At 40.0% G+C, this 18,521-nt stretch overlaps 1 long non-coding RNA gene across 1 annotated transcript in view; it reads left to right on the top strand.

Annotated features, from left to right (window-relative positions):
* Nucleotides 1-18,521, top strand: part of 6530403H02Rik (RIKEN cDNA 6530403H02 gene) — a 432,399-nt gene that overhangs the window by 75,918 nt on the left and 337,960 nt on the right. Inside the window, exon 2 of the long non-coding RNA NR_130170.1 lies at nt 13,146-13,223. This is a non-coding gene — a long non-coding RNA (RIKEN cDNA 6530403H02 gene). The remainder of the gene's footprint in view (nt 1-13,145; nt 13,224-18,521) is intronic.

Genomic DNA, 18,521 nt, shown 5'->3' with positions numbered 1-18,521 from the left:
GTCTCTGACAGGCTGTCCAGTTTTGCCAGGACAGCATTGAAATTATTCCTCCTTGCAACCAAGTGCTTCGGGGCTCTCTCAGCTAGAGCCACCCAGGTCAATGGTGATGTTTATTCAAACTGCTGAGGAAATGCAAATGAGGTGTATGTCATAGAGCAACCCAGGGAAGTTTACCTTGTTTAATCGAGTTTAGAGTTTCTCCTGTCTCTGCTTGGAATCAACCTAAAGAGAGCCTCACATCATCTTCTAGGTTAATCCTTGTTCACACCAGGCTTGCCTCGTATCAAACCTAGCATGCTGAGGCACCTGAAGGCTTCTCTGACAAGGGGCTCTAAAGAGACGGACTGCCACTGCTCTCTTCGAAATGAACCAGTTGCACCCGGCTGATAAAACCCGAGATTTACTGGAGCAGACAGGCCCCAGCTTAAACAGGCTTCTCTCTCTTTGCGGCAACCACTCTGCCACTTGAAACAGTCATCTCTCATGTCAGGTGTCATCAGCTAAAACAATAGAGTGGCCTCTGAGTTCAGCGGGATGGCAGATGGCAGACAGGCCACACTCTCCTGATCAGTGGGGTCTGGGTCTCACACATCACTCTGTCTCAAGACTCTGGGTGCAGCACAAAGCCATGAAGGCTTGGAACTAAGGTGACGATAATGAATTAGGAGGAAAAATGGTCGCAGTCCTGATTCAATATAAGAAGCATTGGATAATGGCTAGAACAATAATTTTCATCCTGTTGGGGCTTCTACCTCCATTTGTCCTTAATCTATGCCTTTATCACCTGATACTTAAGTTATGCTGGCTCTCAATAAAGAAAACTGAAAGCAGAACACATTAAAAATTTCTTCAACTATGGTTTCTGCTTGAGGGAGCTATGGGAAATGAGGTGATTGAGTTACTAAGGATTTCTATGCCCTGGAGAACACATCTACACAGGTTAGCATAGCCCCAAATTGGGAAGCAGACATGATAAACACAGTAAAGGATTCAGATAGAATGCCTACCAGACATGAATTGAGTCCATCACTGTGTTTCCAGAGGGTCCTCGAGAGTCTTGGATGTAGCAGGCCCCCGGTGTATATCTTGCTGAAGGAATAAACATGTGTACAGTTGTTTCTGACATTTATTTAATTTCCCTTTGCAGGGTTCGCCGTACACAAAGCAGGTGTATTTCAATCGGTGCCTTGGAATGATATATACTCTCAACTTTTCTGTAATTTATTATTGTATTTTCCTTTTAGAGGAGAAGGTTGCAGCTGTGTACTGTGGTCGTATATCCAAGCTAAGGGAATGTCGCTGCATCAATCAGTCCCCATGACAGCACTCTCCTCTGTGTGTGGGAGTACACCAGTAATAAATGTTCCTTCCGAGGGGTCCCTTGGCACCTCTCCTCCATTTCTCCTTATTTGATAAGTTGGGTTATTTCTGAGTATAACCAATTGGTTCCCTGGTCATCTTCTGCAGTATTATTGAGTGGGAGATGCGCTCAGTACATAGAGAAGAGGGTCCAAGTTAGCTATTAAATAGAAGTGGTACTAACGTTGTCCAGATGTTCTGTTTTGTCCAAGATGGTTCGAATTTCAACACATCACTGAGCAATCCCTCATCCCAGAGCAAACAGGAGCAGTTGGTTACTCTGATGGCTTAAATGGGAAATGTCACCCAAGTACTGAATACTTCATCTGCAGATGGTAGCACTGTCTGGGCGAGATGGTGAAACTTTTAGGGCAAAATGCTTTCCTGGACGAAGCATGTTACTTGGGGACAGGTTTCAGGTGACTGCTGCATTTCTGGAAGCTACTTGAGTTGGGAGACCAAGAAATATATAGCAATAATTAAATTATTTTGAGATCACTTACTGTCCTGGCATTCTTTTTCATATACTTTTAATTTCAATGAATGTAATAATTTTACACATAACTGGGGTTTGGGGTATTTCTAAGCACATCTACAGCAAGTATAGATCATATTGACTCATCCTTTATCCACTCTCCCTCCTCCTGCCCCGCCTCCCTTCACCTTGTCCAGTCCCTAGTAATCTCTATTTTACATTTAGGTTGACATATTCATTTTTAAATTTTTGGTGTTTTTTTTGGTTTCCACCTGTAAGAGAGAGTACATTGTTCTCACCATTCTGTGGGTGACTTGTTTCACCTAACAATGTCCCCCAGGTCTATCCTTTTTTGTTGCAAATATCATTTTTCCATTTTTTCCTGGCTAAATGAGAATCCATTTTGTATATATGCCAGATTTATTATATTTATACATAGACACCAAGGCTGACTAAAAAATTTAGGCCTTGATAATACAATAATGGGCAAGGAGGTGGAGGTGTCTCTTCTGCACACTCTTTCTTTCTTTCTTTCTTTCTTTCTTTCTTTCTTTCTTTCTTTCTTTCTTTCTTTCTTTCTGTGGGGGTGCAAGTAGGAGAGTTTAGAATTCCTAACATTTAGAATTCATTTTCAAGAAGGGTCTAGCCTCGGGAGCACACATTGACTAGCAGAATGGAGTTAGCCCCTCTCCTCTGTGGCAGCAAAGGATAGCCACAGGGTGAAGCCAGGTTCTAAACCCAAAGCCCTTGATTCTAATCATTTGGAGAGACCACTCTGTAGTTAATAGAAATGTAGGTAGCTACAGCTTAGCCTCTTCTCCCCTCCCTGCTCGTCACCCCTCCATGCCTGTGGCTTTGTGAGTGGGGCTGCCACCAGCTTTTGAAGGAACCACCTGAGGCTGTTACACAACCCCCACCCCCAGCTGCCATGCCTTCCTTCCTTCCTTCCTTCCTTCCTTCCTTCCTTCCTTCCTTCCTTCCTTCCTTCCTTCTTTCCTTCCTTGTTTTCCCTCCATCCCAACTTTTCCCATCTACTACCATCTTTGGAGTTTATTCTGCCTTCTTCCAAGAAATTGAAAAATCAGCTCTTCCTAAGTATGTGTGTGTGCGCGCACACACGCGCGCGCGCACACACACACACACACACACACACACACACACACACACACACACACACACTTGTATATACAGATGCTAGTATATAAGCAAAAGGAAGGACCCAGATGGCCTCATTCATAATCTCACATCTTTTTCTTTACATATCTTTGTACCCAGAAACTTGTCTGTTGTTTTTTTTCTAAATCATCTAGAATCTCTCAAAGGAAGAGATAATTCATTGTCCTGCTGCCTAAAAGCAGCTGCTGCAGATGTTTGGGGAGAAGGTGTTTGTAAACACCCCGAAGGTATGACACTTTAAAGGATGACATGCTATTTAATAGTAAATGTTTGGGTTTTCCAAGAATATAAATTTCTTTGGAAATCAAGAGCTGTATGTCTTCCTTGGGAAACCATAGTGAGGCCACCATTAGCTCAGCCTCCTGAACTCCAGCAGGTGACAACTTTCCACAGCTTTGTTCTCATTAATTAGGAAGCGGTGTCATGGCATATCTGTCATGCGGAGCTTGAGGGAGGTTTGTTTAGTAGTGTCTTAGTCACTGTTTTATTGCCGTGAGGACATAGCATGGCCATGGCAACTGTATAAAAGAAGCATTTAGTTGAGGCTTTACAGTTTCAGAGGCTTCGGTTGTTATCATAGAGAATGTCAATCTGGTGTGATGCTGGAGTAGTAGCTGAGAGGGACAACTTCATCCACAGGCAGACACTTTTGTCATGGTTATGCAGCTCGGTTGGCAGAGTGCTAGTAGCATGAACTCTGCCATGTGAGTTTGATTCCTAACAGCACAAATGAATACAGAAATGTACAGTGTTAATCTCAGCACGTGGGAGATAGAAGATCAGAAATACAGGTTATCATCTGCTGTATAACAAGTTCAAGATCGAAGAGGGTGCAGGATACCCTGTGTCTTAGTTAGGATTTTACTGCTGTGAACAGACACCATGACCAAGGCAAGTCTTATAAAAAAACAACATTTAATTGGGGCTGGCTTACAGGTTCAGAGGTTCAGTCCATTATCATCAAGGTGGGAGCATGGCAGTATCCAGGCAGGCATGGTGCAGGAGGAGCTGAGAGTTCTATGTCTTAATACAAAGGCTGCTAGTAGAAGACTGACTTCCAGGCAACTAGGGTGAGTATCTTATGCCCACACCCACAGTGACACACCCATTCTAACCAGGTCACACCTTCAGATGGTGCCACTCCCTGGTCCAAGAATATACAAACCATCACACCCTGCCTCAAAAAAACAAAGGTGACATAATAAATAAATAAAACTAAAAGTGCTTACAAATGATTGCTATTAAAAGTAAGAGGGAGAAGTTAGTTTATAAGCTTGCTTTTACATATTAGCCCTGAGAAGCATTGAAATGGGCAACTCTGGGACCTGGTGAGCCTAAGTCTTTGGAGACATTGAAAATAAGCTGGGGTTGGTTTTTCTCTAGAATCCCATGAGTGGGATTTTTATATGCCATAGAAATTCTCATTATTTGACATAGAAAATAAATGGCTGAGAAATTCTCACCTAAACTTTGAATACAAATGCTGAAATAAAGAGAAATATGTTCCAAGTGTTTTTGGTAGATAAATGAAATTAGTGGACTCGGATAACCAGTACGGAATGAGTTTGCTCCTCCAGTAGATAGGAGGTAATCAGTGCGTATTTTTGTTTGTTTGTTTGTTTGTTTGTTTGTTTGAATGATACCCTATATCTTAGGTGTCCAGCAGGAGGTGGGGATGCAGAACACTGGGAATCTGCATCTTTCTTTCTCTTTGTCCTCAAGGCTGTTTGGCTTCTGTAATTCTAAAGTTTGGGATGACTTCTGTTGTTAGAGGTTAAGAAGGGCTACCATTCCACAGTCAGCCCGAGAAGCTCATTGGCAGTGGCTCAAGGAGAGGTGAGACTAAAAGCCCTTGACAGTAAGAAACAGCATTCAGAGCTCAGAGCTTGAGTGCGCTCATAGCTCTTTGCTTGGTTTGGTTGAGAAGATACTTGGGGAGACTTGATAATGTCCACCTTATATGGGCATCTGTTGATAATTTTGAGGTGTTTGTATATGGTATAAAAGAGAGGGATTTGCTTCAGTAATGATAATTCCAACCAAGACAGATTTGCTAATCTTGGCATCCTCTAGTTTAGTAGAGGCTTTGAGCTATAGGGCTACTGGCTTAATGTCAGCAGCAGTTTTTTTGTTTGTTTGTTTTTTGTTTTTGTTTTTTGTTGTTTTGTGTGTGTGTTTCTGTGTGTCTGTGTCTCTCTGTGTACATGTATGCATAAATAGGTGTGCAGGAGTGAGGGGAAATCAAAGGACAAGTCAGGTATAGTTTTTCAGGCACTGTCCATATTTTTAAATAGAAAACATCTCTCACCAGCATGGAACTCACAAGCAGGCTAAGCTGGCTAGGCTGCTCAGTGAACCCCAGAGATTTGTCTGTCTCAAGTTTCCAACCCTGGCATTCCCAGCTTGCAGCAACACACCTGGAATCTGGGGAGAGAACTCTGGATTTTGTATTTGCAAGGCAAGTATTTTACTAACTGATCAATCTCCATAGTTGTTGTTTATATTTTTAACCTAAAAAAGAAAAGAAAGAGAAAAAAAAAAGTGTAGCTTCCTCTCAAAGGATGGTGCTCTAAAGATTGTTAAATTGCTCTAGGAGACCAGTTTGCTTAGAGGAGAGCTTTAAAAACTTACATGTGATTAGATTTAAAGCATGAGGAAAACCACACCTGGGCTGATTCTAAAATTTCTCCAAAGTGGGATTTTTTTTTGTTGTTGTTGTTGTTGTTGTTTTATGTTTCTTAAATAATGGGGTTTTTCTGCTTCTTTCAGTACTTGGTTGAATTTCAGAACTTTAGGCAATGCTTCGGGTCATCTGGTTGACCTCTAAGCTCTCTACTTGCCAAGCTTTCCTAATTCTTCTGATATAAAGCACACTGGATTAAGTAGGGGTTTTCCAATTTACCCTTAAATTCTCCCTTCCTCTTTTTTTGTTTCTTTTTTTTAATAGATATTTTCTTTATTTACATTTTGAATGTTATCCCCTTTCCTGGTTTTCCCTCCCAAAACCCCAGCTGGAGCCGTGAGTTCCACCATGTGTACTCTTTGGTTAGTGGTTTAGTCCCAGGAAGCTCTGGGGGTACTGGTTAGTTCATATTGTTGTTCCTCCTATGGGGCTGCAAACCCCTTCAACTCCTTGGGTCCTTTCTCTAGCTCCTTCATTGGGGACCCTGTGCTCAGTTCAATGGATGACTGCAAGCGTCCACCTCTGAATTTGTCAGGCACTGGCAGAGAGCCTCTCAGGAGACAGCTATATCTGGCTCCTGTCAGCAAGCACTTGTTTCTTCCCTCTTCTTAATTTGATGACTACCATTTTAAGGTTTCAATTTTAGCGAGACCTTTTTTAAATTAATATATGAACTAATATTACTTTCCTTTAATAATTTGATGTGGAGAAAATAAAATATAAGGATGGAATGCGAAATGAACACTGGGGTTTCCAGAAGGAAGAGTCAATAATAGCAGTAAATTATAGTTTATAGTTATTTTTGTCCAAGAATTTAAATCTTGTTATTAAAATATTATTTCTTATGAAACATTTAGTGATTGATTATTTTACAGATTTCAGAACATATCCTTTAGAAAACCGCTTAGGAAAATGTCTAGATGTTCATCAGAGACATTTAAACAATGAAAACTTTCTACAGCTGACAGAAGTGTTTAAAAGTCCCATAAGAAATGGTGTGGTATCAGAGGCAGCTATGTGAACAGGACATCTCTACCATCCCTAGGTTTGGGACAATCAAATTTGGTGTTATCAGAATTCAGAAGCTAGGTTGTCCAGTGAGTGTTGAGACTACAGCAGGAAGGGAATATTTGAGGGGATCTAGTTTCTTTGGAGTTTCTAATTCCTTGGTAAACTCCAAAAGAGTCTAGGGAATGTGCGTTAACTGTGATTCTAAGAGGAGAGGAAAGGGGGTGAATTTATCTGAAAACCTTCTGGCAAATGATTGGATTAATGAGAACCAGTAGTGATGTCAACTGACTCATAGGGATATATGTGTTCTCAGAGTCAGAGATGAGACAGCTGGCGTATTGTTGGTGTGCAGCTGGATAGCTACTCCAGAAGGGTGCCTGATTGCATGATTACACTTTCCTAGTGGCTTATTTCCTGAAGGTGCACTGTACCCATCCATAATGGGCATGGAGTCATTCAGTGTCTATAGTCAAGGTGTGAAACTCAACAACATGAGATAGCAAGTATCGTGTTCAATGTCATGAGGCTCTCTTCTTCCTGGTAATATAGGATCTGAAGAGCTCATTGAGTATTGAGCACATTCATTTGTAAAAGATGCAGACCAGGTGGACTCAGCAGAAAGGGATGCAGTGATGTTAACATGCATACTCCATTTGTAGGCAAAAAGAAGAATGGCATGAGGACAAGGCCAGTATTTAGCACTTGGGTGGAAATGGATACTAGTTAGCAAAGAGAGAATGAGCCAGGCTATACAGTTACGTTATTGAAGGCTCAAACTCAAGTGAGAACTTTGAGTGATTTTTTAACACTGGAACTTGAAATTAAAATCTCTGAGGAAAGAAAACAGGTCTTCTAGATTTTTGATAGCATAAGATTCAGATCAGTTACTGTGAACGTTTTAGCAAAATGGTGGAAACCAAAAAGATGGTCTAGGCAGAGTCATAACACTGACATTTTCCTAAAAGGTTCACTAGCTCTGTAAAGGAATGGATCGGGGATACAGTACCTGGCCAGTACTGTACAATGAACAAACATTGTTGTTTGTGTTTTTCAATATCTTTAAATGCTTATTTCATTCAAATGCTTATCATACGTTTACCCTGTGGAAAATATAACAACAAAGTTAGCAGATGTGGTCCATGCTTCTCCGAGCTTATCATTTGCAAGAATATATTGACTAGGACCAGACTCTAGAAGGAGAGACATCTGGTCAGGCATGAAAGGATCCTAGGAGCAAGCATATTTTGGAAGAGTACCTAATTTAGTCCAGGTAAAAAGAGGGAGTTGAAAACATAAAAGCCTATTAAATGGAGCTTGTATGATAAGCATGTATTTTTCTGGAAAATACAATTGGGAAAGCTAGTGCAGACAGAAAAATTATTGGTATGCACCAGTTTTTACAGACAAGGGGAGGTGATGATGTTTTCAGACTAGAAATTGATTCATAATAGCTGGCGAGTAGATGGCTGTGTACACAGTGCCACGATAAGAACCAGAGGAGTTAACAGGCTGAAATTCCATATTGTGCTCCATAAGCCATATTGAGAAATTTGCGCTTAACATATTCACTGACTCTTGTCTCCACTGGACATGAAGTTTTGAGGTAACTTAGGTACAAGTGGATACTTTTCTCATTGCTGTTAACCAAACACATGGCAAGAGTCAACTTAAGGGGAGAAAGATTTACTCTGGCTCACGCTTCAGAAGGGTCCATCACAATAGGGAAGGTATGGCTGCAGGAGTGGCCCACATCTGTGGTCCCAAGAACTTGCTCACAATCCAGTAAAATCAAGAAACAGAGAGGGACGATATGGGCACTCGGTTGTCTTTCTCGTGTTCCCTTTTGATTCAGCATAGGTTTCTGATTCATAGGTTGGCACTACCCATATGTGTGGTGGGTCTTCTCTTCTCAGAGACCTCATTGGAAATGCTCAGACACACCTAGATGTGTCTCTTGTTAATCAGTGTTTCTTTAATCTGTGTATAGCTGACGGTTAGAATTAGCCATCACCGTCTGTATTCTATCAGAGATTGGAATAGATGCTAGATACAGATAAAGACTGATAATAGAATGAGAGAAGCAAATCATCTAGCCTCATTCCACTTCACAAAAAGTTCAGGCCAGCGCATCAATACTAACAGATAGCTGCTGTGGAAACATCAGTAGAGACACTTAGATAGGATTTTATTAGTGGGGATTGTAGAGGTAGAGAGTCAAGGTTGACAAGCCCTTCCAGAGGAGAAGGCATTATTAGTTCAAGACTTATCTGAAGATGCTAAAGGAGAGAAGATGAAAGCAGGGTGCTCTATCCAAGGCAAGCATGTGCCAAGAGCTAGATACAAAGAAGACACTTCAGCTGAAGACAGCAAAGGATGGCTCTGTGCCAAATAAGAACATGCTTGGAACCATCAAACACTCCCAAAAGCAGTTGGAAAGGATATTTAGAGTCAGGGATATCCAATCTTTTGGCATTACTATATGATTCTGTCAATTATATATATGGATCAGTCATATCCATAGTTATCCAAGGATAATGTAGCCTGCAGACTTCAGCTTGAATACCTGGTAGAGCACTGATTATTGACATATGAATAAAAACTCAATTTATTCTCTGTCTATCTATCACTATCTATCATCTATCTATCTATCTATCTATCTATCTATCTATCTATCTATCTATCTATCTATCTATCTATCTACCTATCATCTATGTATGTATGTATGTATGTATGTATGTATGTATGTATGTATGTGTAGTGGCTATTTCTGGTTGTCAACTTGACAATATTTGGAATGAACTACTATCCGGAATTGGAAGGCTCACCAGTGACCCTTATCTGGAGGCTTGGAGATCCTTATCTGGATCTTGGTTTGAAGATCTTGAGCCATAGTGGCTATGGATTCCAGAAGATTGAATCTCCGTGTTTAAGGAACACACCTTTAATCTGGGCTACGCCTTTCATCTGGGATTAAAGGTGTGGCGGAACACACCTTTAATCTGGGCTACACCTTCTGCTGGAGACAATATAAGGACATTGGAAGAAGGGAGTCTAGCTCTTGCTCTTGCTCCTTCGCCTGCTTGCTGCGTGAGACTGAGTAACTGCTAGATCCTTGGACTTCCATTCACAGCTGCGACTGAACAATTGTTGGGAATTGAGCTGCCGACTGTAAGTCATCAATAAATTCCTTTATTATCTAGAGACTATCCATAAGTTCTGTGACTCTAGAGAACCCTGACTAATACAGTATGTATGTATGTATGTATGTATGTATGTATGTATGTATGTATCTATCTATCTATCTATCTATCTATCTATCTATCTATCTATCTATCTATCTACCTATCATCTATGTATGTATGTATGTATATATGTATCTATCTATCTATCTATCTATCTATATCTATCTATCTATCTATCTATCTATCTATCTATCCTAACATTTAAGTGGAATTGAGGAAAAGATTTCAATCATAATACTAAGGATACAAATAGCCAGCACATATGATCAGGCAGCAGAGCTCTTACTTTGAGCCATTCTGTAGAACTTGTCTTTTCATCCAGGGCTCTTTGTACTCAGAGTATTTCTAGATACTTTGCTCACTGTGTAGTTTACAACTAATTGAAATGTTTTCTCTCCTTCTGGGCTTCTGAGTCCATTTGTGCTCCAATTACAGAAAGGGAGGCCATTCCTGTCCGTAGCTTCTGAGTCATGTGCAGGGAAGCACAGCACCTCTCAGTGGATTCCTACAGCCAGGGTTTTCCTACAACTCCTTGAAAATGGCAGTGCTGTCTGAATCGGCTTTAATATTGGCATTGCTAGATCCATTCCCAGCATCCTCTTGCTATTTAAAGTTCTTCACACTCAATATGGAACTCATTTGCTTCTCCACATTTCAGGATCATTTCAATTCTACATATATTGTATTGGGCAACAGAGTGCCATTTTAAAATGCAATTTTCTAATTCTGTGGACATGCACTTGGGTTTCACAGTATACTAGCCACAGTGAACACTTACCTATCAGCAAAAGCAAGGTGCATGGAATTCTTAGACGCTCGCTAGTTTAAGAAACTCTCTATAACTTAGTTAAATGACCAAATACGCTACTTTATAGTATTACCATAATGTCTTTGGGAAAGGCATTTATCTGGCTATGTTTAATTTTCTAAGGCTGCAGAGTCAAGGGAGAAAAAAAGAGAAGGAAGGAGGATTTATTTGCTCAGTACTTTCTGTGGTGATATTTTTATTTTGTATTAAACATACATACTACATAAATCCAGGGGCTTTCCATTTTATCATACTTTGGGAATATTTAAAATATCACATTCTATCTGCATTTATGTGAAAACTTGTTTACCAGGTTTCTTCCTAAGCTGAGTGAATCTGGACACTTTCTAACTTGGAACAAATCACACAGACAAAATGAAGATAAAATGCCCCCATCCAGGTAAGGCAAGTAAATATTGTCACGAGTGCCACTGGAACCTAGGAAACGGTTTTAGGCTTAGAGGAAGAAGAACTGGGTTTTCAACACAGCTTTATAATTAGTAGCTGTGGGACCTTAAGTAAACCCAGGCCTTGTTTCTGTCAAACGGCTAGGACAATGGACTCATTCCTCACTTCCTGTTTGAGTTGTCCATTTATAAATATATTTACTCTTTATGTAAGCATTACCAAGTGCCTATTATGGGGTAGGCATTTTGGGGAGGAAACTCATTGCTCTTGACCTGATAGGTTGTTGTACAAATCACAGGAGGCAATTGTACTGTTTTAGGCAGAGTTTTAGTGCTGTGAAGAGACATCATGACCACAGCAGTTCTTATAAAGGAAAGAAGTTAATTGGGGTTAGCTTACAGTTTAGAGATGTAGTTCATTTTCATCATGGCTGGGAGCATGGTGACATTCAGGGAGACTTGGTGCTGGAGAGAGAGTTGAGGGCTTTCTACATTCAGATCTGCAGGCAGCAGGAAGAGAAAGACCCTGGACCTGGCTCAAGCTTTGAAACTTCAAAGCTTACTTCTAGTGACAAACTTCCTCAAACAAAGCTGCACCTACTTCAGGAGGGCTATATTTCCTAATCCTTACAAATTGTGCCACTCCCTGGTGACCAAGTATTTGAACCTATGAGCCTGATATGGGCCATTTCTATTGAAACGACCATACATACTAAATGCAGTAGTTTTTCCAAGGTCACAGGATGAAATCTGGGTTGCTTCCTGTCAGTTCTACTGCATAAGCACCGTGGGTTAGCTTACATAGACTTAGGTTCATCTTCTCATGAGCCCGCTCTGAGTACTTACTACTCCTTATATATGTGTGGCATAACCTAAGAACATTGAGAAGCTTATCTTTTCAATAGCACAGGACAGTAGTCCTAGATAACCTAGGAGGCTGAGGCAGGAGAATAAAAAAGTCTAAGATCAACCTTGTCAATGTAGGAGAGAGAGAGAGAGAGAGAGAGAGAGAGAGAGAGAGAGAGAGAGAGAGAGAGAGAGAGAGAGATCTGGGTATGCCAGGTAGGGACTGAGGGATGCTGGAAGAACCTGGAGGCCAAGTCTGCTTTTGTATGTAAAATATGCACCCTAGTCTCTTGTCCCTGGGCCTGAAACCAAACATTATATGCTTGCTTTGACTCACAGTTTGAGGAGCCAGGCTAGCTATCATGACAGGGAAAATGTGGTAGCCAGAAGTCAGAGAGGTAGTCTTGTGTCTATAGCCAATATATATATATATATATATATATATATATGTATGTATGTATGTATATATGTATATATGTATATATGTATATATGTATATATAGAGAGAGTGAGAGAGAGAGAGAGAGAGAGAGAGAGGAGAGAGAGGAGAGAGAGAGGAGAGAGAGAAACAAGGGCTGGGGCTTAACTGGCCTTTCCCCCTCCCCCATTCATTCCATCTAGTACCCAGGTCTGTGGTAGAGCGCTACCCACATTCTACTTCCTCCCTTAAAGCTCCCTGGAAACATTCGCAGGTGGGTGCAGCGATGTGCTTCCTAGGCCACCCAAGTTTAGTTAACTTGGCAACGAGGATTACTCAGCACAGCCAGGGTTATAGTTCAGTGGTAAAACACTAGCCTAGTGTCTGAAAGGCACCGAGTTCTACCCTGGTACCAAGAAACAAAACATAACAAAACGCCAATCTCATCCAACGTTAGATAACATATAAGACACATGAATGGGACTTGAATCAAGGAGGAAATCCAGTTTGAAAATCTGATTTTCATAGGAAACCCTATAATGTGAAGTTCTTTCGGGTAGGAGGGTCCATATTATTTAAGGTTACTGCCATAGATGCTCATTGGTGATACTATAAAACAACAACAACAACAAAAAAAACCCCCAAACCCCACCTAGCAAACTAGCAATGGATTTAGCTGGGCTTCTGCAGGAATCTCATTGTGGTGTTCTTGTTTTCTAGGTTGCAGCCTGACACTTCTGCCTCTTTTCCCTCTGGGTATATCTTACTGGGTCTTTGCAGGTCATGGCTGGACTGTTGGTAAGCATATTATCTTAAAAGAGGGAAGAAATGGTCTCATTGGAGAATCACTGTGTCAAGAAGGTTGTGTACCTCCCTGATGGTGAAAATGCCAATTTCTCATAAAAAGGCAAAACCCTTCATTTCGAAAGGTTGAATATAATGTTATTTAACTAATTTCAAATGGCTACCTTTAGGTCATGGAAAAAGTCTAAATCTAGGAAGAGTCTCTGGGGCCTGTAACATTTTCATTTGATTCAAGAATGGCTAAATTTTAAGTCGTGTTAACCTCTTGCCTTTTGATATTTGGCTCCTCTGACAGGAAGTGTCTGTCCACTGCAAGAAATTTGAAGTAACAAAATGGCCTCCTTAATCAGGAATCAGTTTCCATCACATTCTTGGGAGCTAAGCACCCAGGTACAGATACTACTTTGATGGGTTTATTGGAAGATCTGTGGACATTGTAAGGATTCTAAGCAAAGTTTACAGGACATCATCATGCCCACCCCAGCCTCATCCAAACCCTCTTTCAAGTTAAACTCCTGCTATTGTGGTTTTATTATAAAAGTCTTCTTGGCTTTGGAACATTATACAAATGGCAATAGAAAGCTCTCTGTTTCATTCACTTGCTGTTGTGCACGTAAGAGTCATCCATGCCATCCTTGTAAAGCAGGAGTTTGCTCACCCCTGTGGATACGTACCATTTAGTTTCATGAAGACACCACAATTGATTTCTTGCTGCCATCCAATTTTCCATAGCCATTTGTATTATTTCCAATTTGTGGTAGTTAAAATAGCTGCTTTTGAGGCTTGGCAGACAGCTCAGTGGGTCTTAGAAGCTAGAAGTTACCTAGATGCCTTTTCCATATGTTTTCCTTTGTTCCTTCTTTTCCTTCTTTTCTCCATCCCTCTCCCTCTCCCCCTCCCTCTCCTTTCTCTTCCCTCCCTCTCCCCCACCCTCTCTCTCACACACACACACAAAAGCCATTTATGCCATTATGAGTTGAAAAACAATTTGCTGTCTAAATTAAAATCATTTTGAGATATGGTTTTCCTTTTCCATTCTCTCAGATTAAGTAAAAGATTGTTGTTCTGTGCTCCTTAAATGTTGACAAAATTTACCAATAAATCCCTGTGGATTTTTTTGGTAGGTTATGTTTAATTAAATGACCCAATTTAATTAATAGGTGGAGTCAGCCTCTCTCTCTCTCTCTCTCTCTCTCTCTCTCTCTCTCTCTCTCTCTCTCTCTCTCTCTCTCTCTCTCTCTCTCTCGGTTTTTCTTTACATAATCCAGGAGATGCTCTTGTCTCAGCATCCCAGGGTTGAGACTGTAGGTGTAACAGGTGTACACTATCATGTGAATTCCATTTTCACCACTTTTGACAAACTACATTTTCCAGTGACTTCTTAATTTTCAAATTAACCTTCGTGAAGCCATGCACTATATTTTCTTTTAAAAATATGATACCTGCAGTGATGGCATTTACACTCCCAAGTTTGTGATTCTTGCAGTGACACTGTTTACACTCCAGAGTTTTGTAATTTATCCTCTCTTTTAGATTGATGAATTGGGAGGATGAAATCTCTGCAAAGGTTAATGACTCCATGATACTCAGAGATAGCATGAGTCTAGGAGGCAAGGGTGTGTCTAATGTCCTCAGTAAAATGGCAAATGCTAATACCTCCAGGATGACCCTTAAGGCTTGGGGAAAGAGCTCTGAAAATGTGAGTTCAAAAACATGTAATTTTTACTATGCAAAATATAAGGATGCAGTATGAATTATATGAGAGGCTTCATGGATCTAAAAGAACAAAGGCAGCTGTACTATGAGCCAGCTTGTTAGAAAGAATTAAGGAAGGAGACAAAACGATTTAGGTGATCATAGGGCAAAATCCCACCCAGATAAGTTTATTGTTTGTGCTTACAAAGGCAGGCAGACTCCTGAGTTCAAGGTCAGCCTGAAACAGAGCTAGTTTAGACCCAGACATGGTAGGAATGGTGATCTCTGAGTCAGATCCCACCCAACTAGCTTATTGTTTGAGTTTACAGAGGCAGGCAGATTTCTGAATTCATTGCTGTTAAAAAAAAGTACTTGTTTTCTTTTTTTTAAGAACGGAGGGGCTAAGGTCATAAAATGCTGATTCATGGGATAATAAAAAAGGAAACTGGGAAAAAGATTGAATTGATATGAAAGTAGAAGACTGGGCTTTGGTCTGCAAGAGCTAAGCTATCTAAATAAGCTATCTGGAGAGCTGTCTTGGGCAGAACATGGTTGATTTTGAGTTGTTCTTTCACCATGGCCAAACACCTCTGACCAAGCCAGGGCTGATCCTTGGCATAGTATACTTATTAAGCATACAAAATCTTCAATTTTTAAATATATGGCCATATAATTGCATATATATATATATGTATATATATATATATATATATATAGTAAGTTTACTTTCTTTTTCAATTTAACACTACGTAATGATCTTTTAAAATCTACTTTGTCTAATATTATAGTGTTTATTGGGCATGGTTTGTGTGTGTGTGTGGCAGGGGTGGGTGCACCCGTGTGTTCAAGTGTGAGGGTCAGAGGTTCATGAACGTTGTCTTCTTCTACGTTATACATTGAGGCCATGTTTTTAGCTAAACTAGGATCACTACAATTCAACCAGTCTAGCTAAGACAGCTTGTTGTGTGGATCTCTAGTTTTAGTCTCCAGACTGCTGAGCTCCTCAACAGATCTTCATGACTGCCTGGCTTTTATGTGGATTCTAGAGATAACCCAAACTGGCATCTCCCTGCTTGTGTGACAAGAATTTGACAACTCCCCAGCCCAGCTATTAGACTTTTAAAGTTCATTTTCTTTGGTTCCCATTTACATGGTACACTGGCAAGCTGTTGTGCATTTTAGCACATATTTTGGCTTTGTAGATGGTTCTAAATATTAATGCTTGTTGTAGAAATAATTATACAGAAATAAAATAAAAAATCATTTTAATCAATCTAAAAATGTGAGCTGGCACATCAATTGATCTTACATTATTGATCACTCAGATTGTTAGTAATCAATACCAGTATGCACTCTAATGAAGTTACTGAGCTTGAAGGCTAAACAGATAAACGGTATCAAAACAAAACTTAAGTCACATAAAATAGGGAAAATACCAAACTGGTGTTAGAAAAGAATACTAGTTATACTTTAGAAGGACATTTGACCCAATAATTTTCACTGGTGCAAGTTGCCCTGGAAGCACAGCTGGCTGAGGAATTTATAAGAGCAACAAATTAAATTTAACATGATGACCTCATCCAGTCAATCAAAAATGAGTAAGACATTTTTTAATAGGAGAAAATAAGAAGAAATACCAGTTAGGAGCATTTCATTCATTTAAATGTGGAACTGAAACTTGAAACAGGGTCTCAGTGGAATGCAATGGCTACAAACATTACCAGAGAGGCAATAAGACAGTAGAGGGGTCATAGGTGAAGGGATAGTTAAGTACACTACTATTACATAATAGTGTACTTATTCATATACTACTTAGTATAGCAGACATGGGTAGATTCCATCGAAAACCAAGCAACTTAGTTTTGACATTTCCCACAATACTTTTAATTACTTTAGAGATCTTTTCAAAAACAGTGGGCTTTTGATAAGGCAATGTCTGATATTGAGTGGCTTTTCTCCCCCTTCTTTTGTTTCTACTTTTTTACCCATTTAGTTCAAGTAGAATAAAAACCAGCACTGCAAATATGAGCACAGAAAAGAATGGTGGCTGGTTATTATGGCTATTATCTGGAGCTATTCTGAGCTGGTTAGTTTGGGGAATGATTTTTAAAATTTTTCATTGCTTGATTTTATTTTTTTAAGTAAGGATATGTATTTTCGCTTTAGCAAAATCTATAGTTATTTTTTTACCCCAGGCAGACAGTGGAATAGAACCATCCTCGGCTAGAAGAAGTGTTTTTTTCCTCACCTTTCTCTAGATTACTTTCACAAAGAAACTTTATATTTTATCTTAAAAGAAGCTACTGATTGAATTATTCTTTGTCATGGTGAGCTTAATGTGATCAAGTTTTATTTGGGTTTTTGCTAACGAAGAGCGAATTCTTTTCTTAAGCCATGCCTAGCATTCAGTATCGCTCAGTGTAACCTTTCATATCCCAGCCTTCCCCGTTTCAAGTCAGGTCTGTCATCTCTTCTTCTTAGATCTACGAATAGACAGTGTCACCCAAAAGGACACTCTCTGAGGAGAGGATGGTGGTGGGGTGCTACAGGTTTGAAAGCTCGTCAGATTGACAGGCGTTCTGTGCACTTCGACAGCCTTGAATTAAAATGCAGAGTATCCCATTTTGCAGTGGGAGATATGGGGACTGGAAAAGCTGCTTCACAATTATTGAGCACCTGGTGTATGTCAGGCACAGTTGCAGCTACCATCTCATGTGTGCAAATCTTTTTTTCCGATGTGCATGTTGGGAAACTGAAACTTGGAAAGGTTTTATATGAATGGTCTGTGTGTGTCTCAGGTGTCCACTCTCTTCTTGCTGCTGTGCAAGTGAGTGTTCCTATAAGTTTTTATTCACTTTCTAACATGCAATTTTATCTATGATATGCTTGTGCCTATGGGTGTGTATAACTGTTTTCCCCCAAATTTGGGTATATATGTATAGAACCAAGAGGTTTAGGTCAAAAATCTTCCACTACCATTCTCTACTTTTTTTTTTTTTTTTTTTTTTTTTTTTTTTTTTTTTTTGAGGCAGGGTCTCTTAGTGAACCGTTCCTCACTTATTTGGCTAGACAAGTTAGCCACCAAGCCCCTGGTGGCTCTGCCTGCCGAGTGCTGGGACTACAGGCACATTCTGTTTATATTTGGAATTGGGGAGATTGAATTTATATTTTCATGTTGGCAAGGCAGTGAAGCTATCTCCTTAGGTATCATGCGCTTTTGAAACTAAAGCAAAGTCTTGCTATGGAAATAGCAAGTTCTTGCTACAACATCTCTTCTAAGAATTGTTATAAAGGCAACAGAAACAGATATATCTACCTAGAATTGAAAGTTAATGGAAAAATGAAATCAAACCCCAAAAGAGTTAATTCCTTTAGCACTAATTAAGTGTAGATTAGTGTGTATATTTGTGTTGTGTGTGTTTGTGTATGGTGTGTGTGTGTGTGTGTGTTGGGGGGGGGGAGTTAAGTAGTGCTGTTTTATCCTGGCAAGAAACCTTTATAAAAAGGGACAATCTGTCACAGACTCCCAGAAAACCATAATTAAAGTCTGAAACATGTTCCAGTCAAAGAAGAGGAGTGAAATGTTTAAATAACATC

The sequence above is a fragment of the Mus musculus genome, chromosome 3 (genome assembly GCF_000001635.26).
Source record: "Mus musculus strain C57BL/6J chromosome 3, GRCm38.p6 C57BL/6J".
In the NCBI taxonomy this organism is placed as follows: domain Eukaryota; kingdom Metazoa; phylum Chordata; class Mammalia; order Rodentia; family Muridae; genus Mus; species Mus musculus.
The sequence above is the reverse complement of the archived record's forward strand: the minus strand, read 5'-3'. Positions and strand labels throughout refer to the sequence as shown.